Genomic DNA, 11,354 nt, shown 5'->3' with positions numbered 1-11,354 from the left:
ACAGATAAAACCCACACTTGTTTGCTGGTGTAAATTCCTTACATAAATTTCAGTCTTTCACACTCTTCTGAGTGTGCGATTAGGACGAGACTTGCATCTCAATGTCTAATCTTGATTAGATGTCAAGATGCAAGTCTCATCCTAATCAAACACTCAGAACTTGACAAAGCACTCGGGAAAACTTGGTGTAAATTCCTTACAGAAATGAAAAAAATATACAAGGGTGAGTTTTTATCTTACATCTAATGTTACTGGGGGTTTGTATGAAGTCAATTACTGAGGGAAGTACAAGTTTTTATTTTAGGAAATGCTGTAGAATTTGTTAGTATAAAATGTGTTGGCAAGTGTTGATAAAGATTCTTATTACGTAAATAAAAAAAAAATGGTTCAAGCACAGATATTCAATCTCTTCCAGGGAAAGGGGCAGCCTATAGTCAATGTATCAAAGATGAACAAGACGTTATTCCCCACGCAGATTAGGAGGCATCTGCACAGTGCCCAATAACAGACATGCTGATGACAACAAAGCTTTCTTGAAAGATGCCTGGGTGTGTAGATAGTTGTGCATTTTACCAAACAGTCTGTAGTGTCCTGATGCTGTCTCACCATATAGACTGCCTCTAGCTTGACCAAACTGTCATAGGGCAAGATGGCATTGGGAAACTACAATCTATATGGCCAAGCTGAAAGCAATCCATATGGTGAGAGCATCAGTACAATGCCTCCGGCTTGGCTACACAGACTGTACTGTATAGTGAGATAGTGTCAGGACAATGCAGTCACAATGTCCTGACACTTGGCCATGCAGGCTGTATGACCAAGCTGGAGACCATCCATATGGCAAGCTAGTTTTGTAACATTACAGACCATAGGGCAAAGCTGGAGGCAGTCCAGATAAGCCAGATAGTGTCAGGACACTGAGGCTATATGGTGAGAAAACGGCAGGACACTGCAGTCTGTATAGCCAATTTGGAAGCCGTTTGTATGGGGAAAATGGTGGCTGGACACCATGGGCCATCTGATAAAACTAGAGGCAGTATATATAGCAAGATGGCATTGAGACAGTGATGTAAGGAAGGGCTCCTTTTTGGAAAAGGGTGTTAGTATTGATAACTCGACTGTTATCAATACTAACACTAAGGTTTGTAAAGGAACATTTGGCATCCCCATCAGTGCAGTGGCTAGTCCTGCACATACGCAGTGCATTGTCACAGTGCAAGTATGTTCCTCTCTAAAAGAATATAAACACCAGTTCAATGAAAGAAAATATATCGTCTCAAGTACATTCAGTGATTGAAAATGTGTACAAATGCGTACAAAGGAAACCAGTTTGGAACTCTCTGAAACAAATAAATTTGTGATACGATTTGAAAGATTATAGGAACACTGGTGGTTAGACAGAAGTGCCAATAATTCGTTCACTTGGCTGATGGTGGCAAAGACTGACTGACTGACAGCAAGGGACACTCAGCGGTTTTTAGCAATATGGTAAGTGCAGGGTGGTGCTATTGTTATAGTTGGGCAAAGGTTATCTCGTGCCCTCACATGGTATCAAGGCATTAAGACACCAAGATAAAATATTATCACCATTTTAATAGTTCACAATAGGTATTACTTGGAATAGGGTTACTTTTAATACTATAGGAATAATACATTACAATCCTCTCACAAATTCCAGGAATCTTAACAGACAAGGTTCTTATTGGTTAAACAAATAACACAGAAAATGACTGGTAGAACACACATGTGCTCAACAATACCCACTCTGGGATGGATCCACCACTAAATACCAACCGTCCACTGGGACATGTACATAATTTAAATATATCTATATACTACACTTAACTATATAACAATAACACACCAAAATTGACATTACTGCACTTACCGCATTGTTGAAAACCGCCGAGCATCCCATGACGTCAGTTGGTCCTCTCTACCACCACCAGCCAAGTGAACGAATCATTGGTGCACTTCTGTCTAACCACCAGCATTCCTATAATATTCTTTCAGATTGTATCCCAAATTTTTCCTTTCATCGAGTTCCAAACTGGTTTCCTACTGTTAACCAATTTGTACACATTTTCAACCACTGAATGTACTTGGGACTATATTTTCCTTCATTGGACTGATGTTTATATTTTTAGAGGGCCACATGCTCACACTGTAACAATGCACTGCATATGTGCAGGACTAGCCACTGCACTAATGAGAATTCCAAATGTTCCCTCACAAACCAACACAGTTGAGTTAGTATTAATAACACATTCTTCCAAAAGGGACCCCTTCCTTACACTGAGGGCAACTGTCTGGAAGAGGAAGAGTGGGCTGTGATTGACATTGTGCACTCGAAAAGTCATGGCAGGGCTGTCGTCGTGCATTTTGTATCCTCTCACAGTGCTGGTGGAGGCTTCTGTTGTAGAGACAGCAATTGCAGCTAGAGAAAGAAGTCATGCATAATGTCGTTTCCAATTTGGCTGGGCCCACATCTGGTATCATGAGAGCTTGGGGACTGCATGGAGGCAGAAGTTTTGGAGAGCCTGCAAGAACAACTGCATTAAATGACTGAACAGGCATGAATATTAAAGCAGCTCACTGTTACATTCACATATACAAGTTTAACCCTTGCACAGTGCATGCCATTTTATGTGGACCACCAGTCAGCCATCTGTATCCATAAAATATTGAGTGTCCAAAGTAGGCAGTCAGGTGCATGCAGCTAACCTCGCTTCACTTCCACACATGAATCCTAGAGGGAGGTGGGGGAGAGGGAAGGCAAGTATCATAGACCAGTCAAGTCAGCCCAAGTGCCATGCTTTAAGAAATACTGCACCAGCATCAATAGTAGCCCTCTTGCCATTTTCATAGCCTGAAGTTAAATTGGTGGTGTTTTCTCATGGAGTTTATGCTTATTTCTATTTACCTGCTTATTTTCACAGTCTACTTGAAAACAAGTAACATGAATTTATTTAGGTTACAGTATTACATTTTCTGACAGGAAAAAGGGGGGGAGGAGGGCGGGAGAAAGGGAAGCAAGTACATGCAAATTATCAAAGAAGGACGCAAAGCGGGAAAGACTATGTAGCACCATCAAATGTGCAGGATATTCAAAAGGCACTAAATATCACTAAGGATGAAAATACTAGAACAAAAGTGCATAAGGGGAACAATATCAAAGATATCTGATTTACCAAGGATTCTATCGAGGGATCTTACCTTGCAATGAGTTCAGGGTTCAGCGTCCCCGCGGCCTGGTCGAGGGTGCCTCCCTCGACCCGAGGGACAGGCGACGACCAGGGTACAGTCAGGAATCAAGACACGTGCACATCCTGAAAGTCAGGACATTCAACAAGACTGCACAAATGTAAGAAGGACAATGCAGTTTGGACAATAAGGAGCAGGGCAGCACTCTATCAAGTGCCCATGAGTTAACACTTTGGCGTACCCCGCGCGCCACCTCTCAACTGTGCGATATCGGGACCCAGTGTGTCAGGGAGCGCGCGTAAATTCTGAAAAGTGTATACTCTTCAACTTTGTCACCTTAATTCTCGTCCTACAAGATTAAATTTTGTATCATTGTGTTCGCAATAGAATTCTCTACAGCACTAAATGCATATAAACTCCAAAAGCCCGGCTAATTACCCGCAGCAAACAGAGAAAGTGCGAACGAGTTACCCAGGAGCACGCAAACGCGATAAAATGTTTTCACTATTTTCACTCTGGTCACCTCAATTTTCGTCCTAGGTCTTTCATTTTGGTCTCAATGGGTTCGCAATAAAATTCTCTAGAGGAACATTAGCATATAAAATAAAAAACCTGGTCACGCTCCAACCGCCGACGAGTTGAAGACGGGCCATGCGTTAGCCGCAAGTGAGCGCTCGGACACCTTCCAGCTACACTCCCAATTCCCGCCTTTTTCAAGCCTTTCTTTCACAATTTTCTTCTTGGAAGGGCCTTGTTCATGATCACTATCCATCGTGGAGTAAGCGTAGATAGTTTCTAAAGCCGCAGTAAGAAATAGAGCCACGGAAAATAGCCAAAATGTTCACACGTTTGAGATGCAAGGGGAGGCAACATTGGTCACAACAGTGGAGCGAAAACAATGAGCCCACGGCGTGTGCCAAGCCGCCCGAGGGCACGAGGCTCAACAAAGAAAATGGGAAGACATCGGCGCGCATTTTAAAACCAGTCCCCCAAAAATCTGATAAAAACCTGATTTTTGGCGATTATTTAAAGTGGGTGACGCAATGCTGCGTCATGCCCGGGCGAAAGTGTTAAACATGTATGGCAAACGCATAACCTTGCCAGAGCCGTTTCCCCACCACCGGTTACGGTAGTAGGAGGAAGGCTATGGGGACACGCTGCCGATGAATTGTTTGATGAGATTGATGAACCTAATATTGACGACTCCGACATAGATCAAGATTACACACAGCCTGAGGATGTTGATACCACGGACAGTGAGAATGAACACGAGGGTGCCACAAGGATGAGGAGGCCTACAGACTCGCCAGTGCCTACTCCTCCACATTCGATACCACTTCGTGCCCAACCACACAGTTCATGTGTTTACTTTGCAAGACTGATGTTTTGGTTGAAGAGTCTGAGGAAGATGAATCACTCTGGTTTTAGCGATTTAGAATTGGAATAGTTTTACCACGCCTGTTGTTGGTGGCAGTGGTGTTGCCAAGTTTTGTCACATCGGCATCGTGTGACCCAGCCAAGCACCACTGCATGGCAACAATGAGGAACAAAGCCCCTCATCTTCAAGTATTTTTCCCTCATCGTCCCTTCCTGCCCCTACTGTTGCTAGACCTGCTTCACCTCCTAGTAAACTGATTCGTCACTGTTGCAGCTGTTGCCTCTTGGAAGACAGCAGGTGTATTTGTGTGGAGTGATGGCAGAAGTTTCTGAACAAAATCTTCCCCTTGACTGCCTTCTGCTTAAAATGTTGGGATTACAGGCCTTTTTCCTGATAATGGTGATTAAATGTATGAAATGGACCTCTTCACTGCATATTTTGATAAGCCACTCATGGGACATTGTTCATGAAATGAATAAATACATGACTGATTTCATTGGCGAGTAGTAGTCAGATTTTTTCATGATTACGGCGTTGGAAAGATACAACTGTAGGTAAAATGCGTGTTTTTGGCACTGTGTATGTTGATTGAAACATTGCTCCAATAATGGTTTATTACGTGTTTGACAATGCCCAGGCTGTTCCAACACCATCGTTCGGGAAATATATACATGTCTCGAGACAGATTTTTGATAAATGGGCGTCTTCAATTTTGAAAGTACTAAAGATGAGACAGGATGATAGGCTTTGGAGGGTTGCGGCACTAAATGGCCTTATTGGAAAGTTCAAAGATTTCTACGAACAGGTCAGAAGCTTGTGATTGATGAATCCCTTGAGCTTTCAAAAATGTGCTGCCTTCAAGTAAATTCCCTCCAAATACCACAGATTTAGGTTTAGAATTCTTTGTATTCTGATGTAGGAATAGTGTTACACATGAAAATGTATTTGGGTACAAATTTAGACATTCCTGGTAATGACAAAACATGGCTTCTCGGGTAGTGTGGTGAAGTCACTGCTTGCACCAATATCTAAACAAGGGCCACATTATTACAAACTATTATACCAGTCCCTTGCCAATTAGGTTCTTGCTTGAAAATAGAACAGGAGTGTGAGGCCACAGTAAAGGCAAACAACGGAAAAATCCTGTGTTGGACACTGCTATGCAGGTAGGCAATTGAGAGCCAAGAAAATAACTGGTGGTAATAACATACTGGAGTGAACGATATGGAAGAAAATACAGAATAGAACCAGTGAAGAGCAGGGGTGCTATAGGCACAGAGAACACTGTATAAACATCAGAGGTCTACAGTTCAACATCCTCTGAGCGAGTATAAGAAATATTGTGGGAACAGCCATGTACATAAAGAGCAAACTAGAATATTTTTCTAAAAAGTACCGGACCAATCAGGCTGCGGTGGGTATGTGCGGTCTTGGAGTGGCCTGCAGGCCGCTCCAAGCAACAACCTGGTGGACCAAACTCTCACAAGTCAAGCCCTGGCCTGGGCTCGGTCTCCAGGCGTGTAGAAGAACTCCCAGAACCCCATCAAGCAGGTATCAAGCAGATGGAAATGAACATGTTGACCACCATTCACACTGGTACAATGGTGGACAGTGGCAAGGTGAACAGAACAAAAAATAATCTTTAAGCCAAAATGTTATGAATTACAACAAACATGCATTTGGTTGATAAATGTATTACAAAGGTAGGGTAGTAGTGTGTGTACAGAAAACAGTAAAGTGGACCAGGATATATTTCCTCCTTGTTGACGTAACAATGTTGAACAGTCACAATATGTATCATGTGAAAACGGGTAGAAAACCATGATTCCGTACATTTAGTTTTCAAGTTATGAAACAATTAGTAAGAAAGTTTGGCAAAGAAATCTCTGGCATACAAAGACCCATTCATAACCCAGTATTGCACCATGCTCCCACACCCAGGCTCGCTTACAGGGAAGGCTTTCATCTACACCAAATAAAGAAATTACCACCAACTGGAATGCATGCAATAGACCATCATGAGTGCATTGCAAGACCACACGAGGGGCTACAGAAACGAAAGATTGGTTCCAACATGGTGTGAGGGGTGTGCTGTCCCCTTTGTGCTATGTAGACTGTTTCGCACAGTATCACAGTCTCCAGAACTACCAAATGTCCAATACCAATGCAATAACATGTACATAACATGTGAAAATATATGGAATAACAAAAATGGTAAAATATGCCATAGAATACTGCAAATAATGCCACAGAAATATTCATGGCAACTCGGGCAGCTTGAATGCCACGCGTAATGCTTACGGGATGCAGCATGCTTGAGCAAGCACCCTAACATCAGCCAAATTCTCTGCTCATTTACATCTATTGGCAAGTACAATTAAATTTTTTATCATTTTTTCCTGTGCTCAGGCTGTGCCCATAATAGTTTTCAAGATGCTAGTGCTCTCTCGAGTGGAATACTGCTGCACAATGACAGCCTCTTTCAAAGCTGAAGAAATTGCCGACTTGGAGTGTGTAAAACATCTAAACCACTGGGACCGACTAAAAAGCCTAAATTTGTATTCTCTTGAGCGCAGGCGGGAGAGATGCATAATAATCTACACGTGGAAAATATTGGAGGGGCTGGTCCCAAACCTGCACACAGAAATAACACGAGACCAGAAGGCATGGCAGGATGTGCAGAATACCCCCATTGAAAAGCAGAGGTGCAACAGGTACTCCGAGAGAGACCTATCAACATCAGAGGCCCCAGAATGTTCAACACGCTTCCACTACACATCAGGGGCATAACTGGCCGACCCCTCGCAGTGTTCAAGAGAGAACTGGATAAGCACCTCCAAAGGATACCTGATCAACCAGGCTGTGATTCATACGTCAGGCTGCGAGCGTCAAACAGCCTGGTTGACCAGTCCAGCAACGAGGAGGCCTTGTTGATGACTGGGCCGCGGGGACGCTAAGCCCCGGAACAACTCCAAGATAACTCGGGGAATACAATTAAACACTTGGGAAAAAAAATTGGATTTTTTTTCCTTGTGCCTAGCAATGTTGAAGCCCTTAACCCTTATACTGCCCAACACATCATATGACTGAGTACCACGCAAGATTGGAATGGCCAACAGGGTAGGGGGGCCCCCCCCCCCCCATACACTGCCCACGGGCTATAGTAAACAGCCGTCATTTTGAAAAAAATCCAGCTCTGCCACCAAAGAGTGAGAAGCCTCAGTTACCCATGGCGAGCGCACGGCCAAACGCCTTCCGAGCATGCACCACACAATCATTTAAGAGCAAATAACTAGCGAATTATTTTCCGATGGCGAGGAAAGTGATCGATGACTGACATTGATAAGGATTACACACAAATGACCAATAATAGTAGCACAGTGAGAATTTGAGATTCAGCCTGCTCCCATTGCGCAGCCTACACGCTCACCAGTGCCACCTTGCCCAGTGTCTACTCCAATTCACGCACGACCACACAGTTTTATTTAGAGTACGAGGATATTTTGGGAGACAAGTCAGAGGACTGAGGCTTTTCTGGTTTTAGTGAAGTGGAATCAGAGCATAGTATTACCACTAGTGCCAGTGGCATTACCAAGCGAGATCTTGTCACGTCGGCAGGGTCTCGCCCAGCCAAGCGCCACCACATGAGGAACCAAGACCCTCACGTTCACGTGATTCTACCTTGTGTTCATGTAGCGCCCGTACTTTACGTGGATGGGCTTTAGCTCCTGGTCCATGATGTGCAAAAATTTCTCTCCCCCCGTTCCGTCTCGCAGGACACCAGGTGTACTTTTGTGGAGTGATGGTGACAGTTTTGTTCCTCTAATTCCTGCCTTTGACAATAAAGGTGTTGTGATTACCGACCTTTTTCCCCGATACTGGTGAGGACATGTGTGAAATGGATTATTTTACAGCATTTTATGATGAGCCGCTCATGGAATATATTGTACACCAAACTAACCTTCATGCAGCTCAACTCTTTCCCTTCGAGATGACAATTTTCACGATTACAGCATAGGAAAAACACTACTTTAGGTGAAATTTATGTATTTTTGGCACTGTATGAAATTGTAAAACACGTTCTCAGATTATTGGAGCAAAGATCAGACTATTCCAACACCTTTGTTCAGGAAATATATGTCAAGACAGGTTTCAGAAACTCTTCAGGTGTCTTCATTTTGCAAGTAATGCTATGCGTACTAGTGGCTTTAGGCATTTGATGTACTAGCTCTATTAATCCAACATTGTAATTAATCCTCTTATGAATGTACTTTTACCTGAATAAACATTTGATTTGAAGACCAGACAGGATGATAGACTTTGGAGTCGGGAACATTATGAAGCGATTGTAAAGTACAGAGATTTCTACGTACCAGCATGGAAGCTGGCAATTGACGAATCCCTTGTGCTTTTCAAAGGACGTATTAGGTTCAAGCAATATATTCCCTCCAAATGCACCAGATATGGATTTAAATTCTATGTTCTGTGTGACTGAAACAAGAAACGTGTTACACAAGTTAAGAGCGTAGCTCCCATCCTGTAACTACACTTTGGTAATTACAAGATTCTGTATTTTGCTAGCGATGTTGACATTTCCAGTAAAGACCAACATGGTTTCTCAGGTAGTGTGGTGAAGTCACTGATGGCACCATGGATGAACAAGTGCCACATTTTGTACATGTATAACTACTATAAAAGTCCCTTGCTAACTAGGTTCTTGACTGAAAATAGAACTAGAATGTGGAGCACAGTAAAGCCAAGAAGGGAAATGCCAGTGTTTGACAGTCTAAGTTGGTGACTGCCAGCTAAGAAAAAGTGATCAAATACTCTCAGTTAGGTGGAAAGACGAGAAGTGAACTTGCTGACAACCGTTCACGATGGTACAAGAGTGAACCGAGCAACGAAACAACCAGTATACAAGCCAGATTGTGTTCTTTACTATATCAACATGCATTTGGTTGATAAATGTGACATGATGGTGGGGGCTGTCTAGTGTTAGGGAAGTGGATGAAAAAAAAGTTTCCATCTTGACGTAAGAATGCTGAACATTACAATATGTAGCTGGTGAAAAAAAAAAAAAAAAGGACGTAAACCAACTTTTCATTAGTTTGGTTTTACACTTTTGACACAGTTACCAACAGTTTGGCAAAAATTCCTGGCATACAATGACCCATTATGAACCCAGTATTGCACCATGCTGCTACACAGGCTCACTTACACGGAGGCCTTTCAAGCACAAACATTTGCCACCAGCAGGGAAGCGTGCAATAGGCCAATATGATTTTTTTTTTTAATGTTCTACAAACTATGCCCTCCCCTATGTACAATTAAATTTTTCTCTTGGTTAGGGAACAAATTAACAGGTTAAGAAAAAAATTTGTGCGCTTGTGGGTGACAGGCCAAATAACCCAGAGCAGCTTAAGGCCCTTAGCAGCACAAGGGTTAAGGAAATGCCAATATGGCTGGGAACCCAGCAAAACTACCATCTTAAACCTGCTGGAGATAAACAGCCAATGTTGAATTTCAATTACCACAGTATGGACTTAAAATGACTAGTTATGAGGGCACTGCAAGTAAACTACAACAACAAAGGAGGATTGACAGCGAGAAAGCTGTTGAGCATTAAAAATAGCATAAAGTTCTGCCGTGAAGATGCTGGTTTCCAGAGGCAGGCAACACAGGTGTGGTCAGGAAAAAACAACAGTAGCCTACACCATCTGTAGACTTGGACCCGTAGGTGAAGACGGAAATGGAGTATTCAAGGAAAAGGCATTTCAGAACAGTAGGAAGGTGAAACCTCTTTCGGTACGGTTCTCTCTCCTACTAGATTCTTTCGGTTTGTTACCAATGTCTCATTCCATCCTTGACCCCCCCCCCCCACCCCTTCCCTACATTTTGTAAAAACCTTTATCTATATGACTTTGAATTGAGCTGCGTTTACCATACCATGTTTTTTTTTTTAATTTCATTTAACTTCTTACTTTTCAGTGATGGGAATATCACGCCATTTGTGAACGCATCAAACGAGGGAGTGGGGAATGGTGGGGATGGAGGAAGAGGAGAATGGTTGGGAGGACGGGTAGGGTTGCTGTGACTTGGCAACGTGCATGTGTGGCTGGGTACAGCTAGTATAAAAATAAATATTGGACTAGTTTAGATTCAGAAAAGGTAAATATTTGGAAATGATTAGGCCAGAATATAGATGCACAAAATGTCAAAGTGGAAGGAGGGAAAATTTAGGTCATTCGCAGAGAGTTCATAATGATGACAATTTCCCCCAACTCACCTGGGTTGTGAAAATGGGGATTGGGGAGGGGCAAGGGTGCCTCTCTTTATCCTGTGTTCTCAGCATTTCTGGGTCATGCTTTTGTTCCATACCCTCATGTGTAAAATGGGGAAGATTTCACTTCAGATATTTAGAGTAACTTATTGAAAACCATTTGTTAATATTAATCATGCCATATTTAGACATTGAAAACTTTTATTAATGGAATTAAAAATTAATTTTAATTTTCAGGATGTGAGCCCAGTTTTTTCCTCAGGGGCTGGGGAATACTTAGCCAAGAAATATGACGTTCCTCTTCTGGCATGTCTACCACTGGACCCTAAATTAGCAGCTGCTCAGGACGGATACAATATTCAGAGACTCGATTCCGACTCTCCTGTTGTTGCAATATTAAGAAAAGTTATGGCAAAACTTTCAGATTTTAAATGTAATGTGGCCAATTGAATACATGATACTTTATAACCATTTATTTCCAATCCCTTAAGA

General features: G+C 42.5%; 2 long non-coding RNA genes across 2 annotated transcripts; one reads left to right on the top strand and one right to left on the bottom strand.

Annotated features, from left to right (window-relative positions):
• Positions 1 to 415: 415 nt before the first annotated feature.
• LOC138359690 (uncharacterized) lies at positions 416 to 11,330 on the top strand. The gene is made up of 2 exons (XR_011225991.1): positions 416 to 548; positions 11,100 to 11,330. It is a non-coding gene; the product is annotated as an uncharacterized lncRNA (long non-coding RNA).
• Positions 1,574 to 3,355, bottom strand: LOC138359689 (uncharacterized). Its single transcript, XR_011225990.1, has 2 exons — positions 3,217 to 3,355; positions 1,574 to 2,540 (listed from the first exon to the last, which is right to left on the bottom strand). It is a non-coding gene; the product is annotated as an uncharacterized lncRNA (long non-coding RNA).
• Positions 11,331 to 11,354: the final 24 nt, after the last annotated feature.

Source organism: Procambarus clarkii, chromosome 92 (assembly GCF_040958095.1).
Source record: "Procambarus clarkii isolate CNS0578487 chromosome 92, FALCON_Pclarkii_2.0, whole genome shotgun sequence".
Lineage (NCBI taxonomy): Eukaryota > Metazoa > Arthropoda > Malacostraca > Decapoda > Cambaridae > Procambarus > Procambarus clarkii.
Note: the sequence above shows the minus strand (reverse complement) of the source record. Positions and strands in the feature narration are given on the sequence as shown.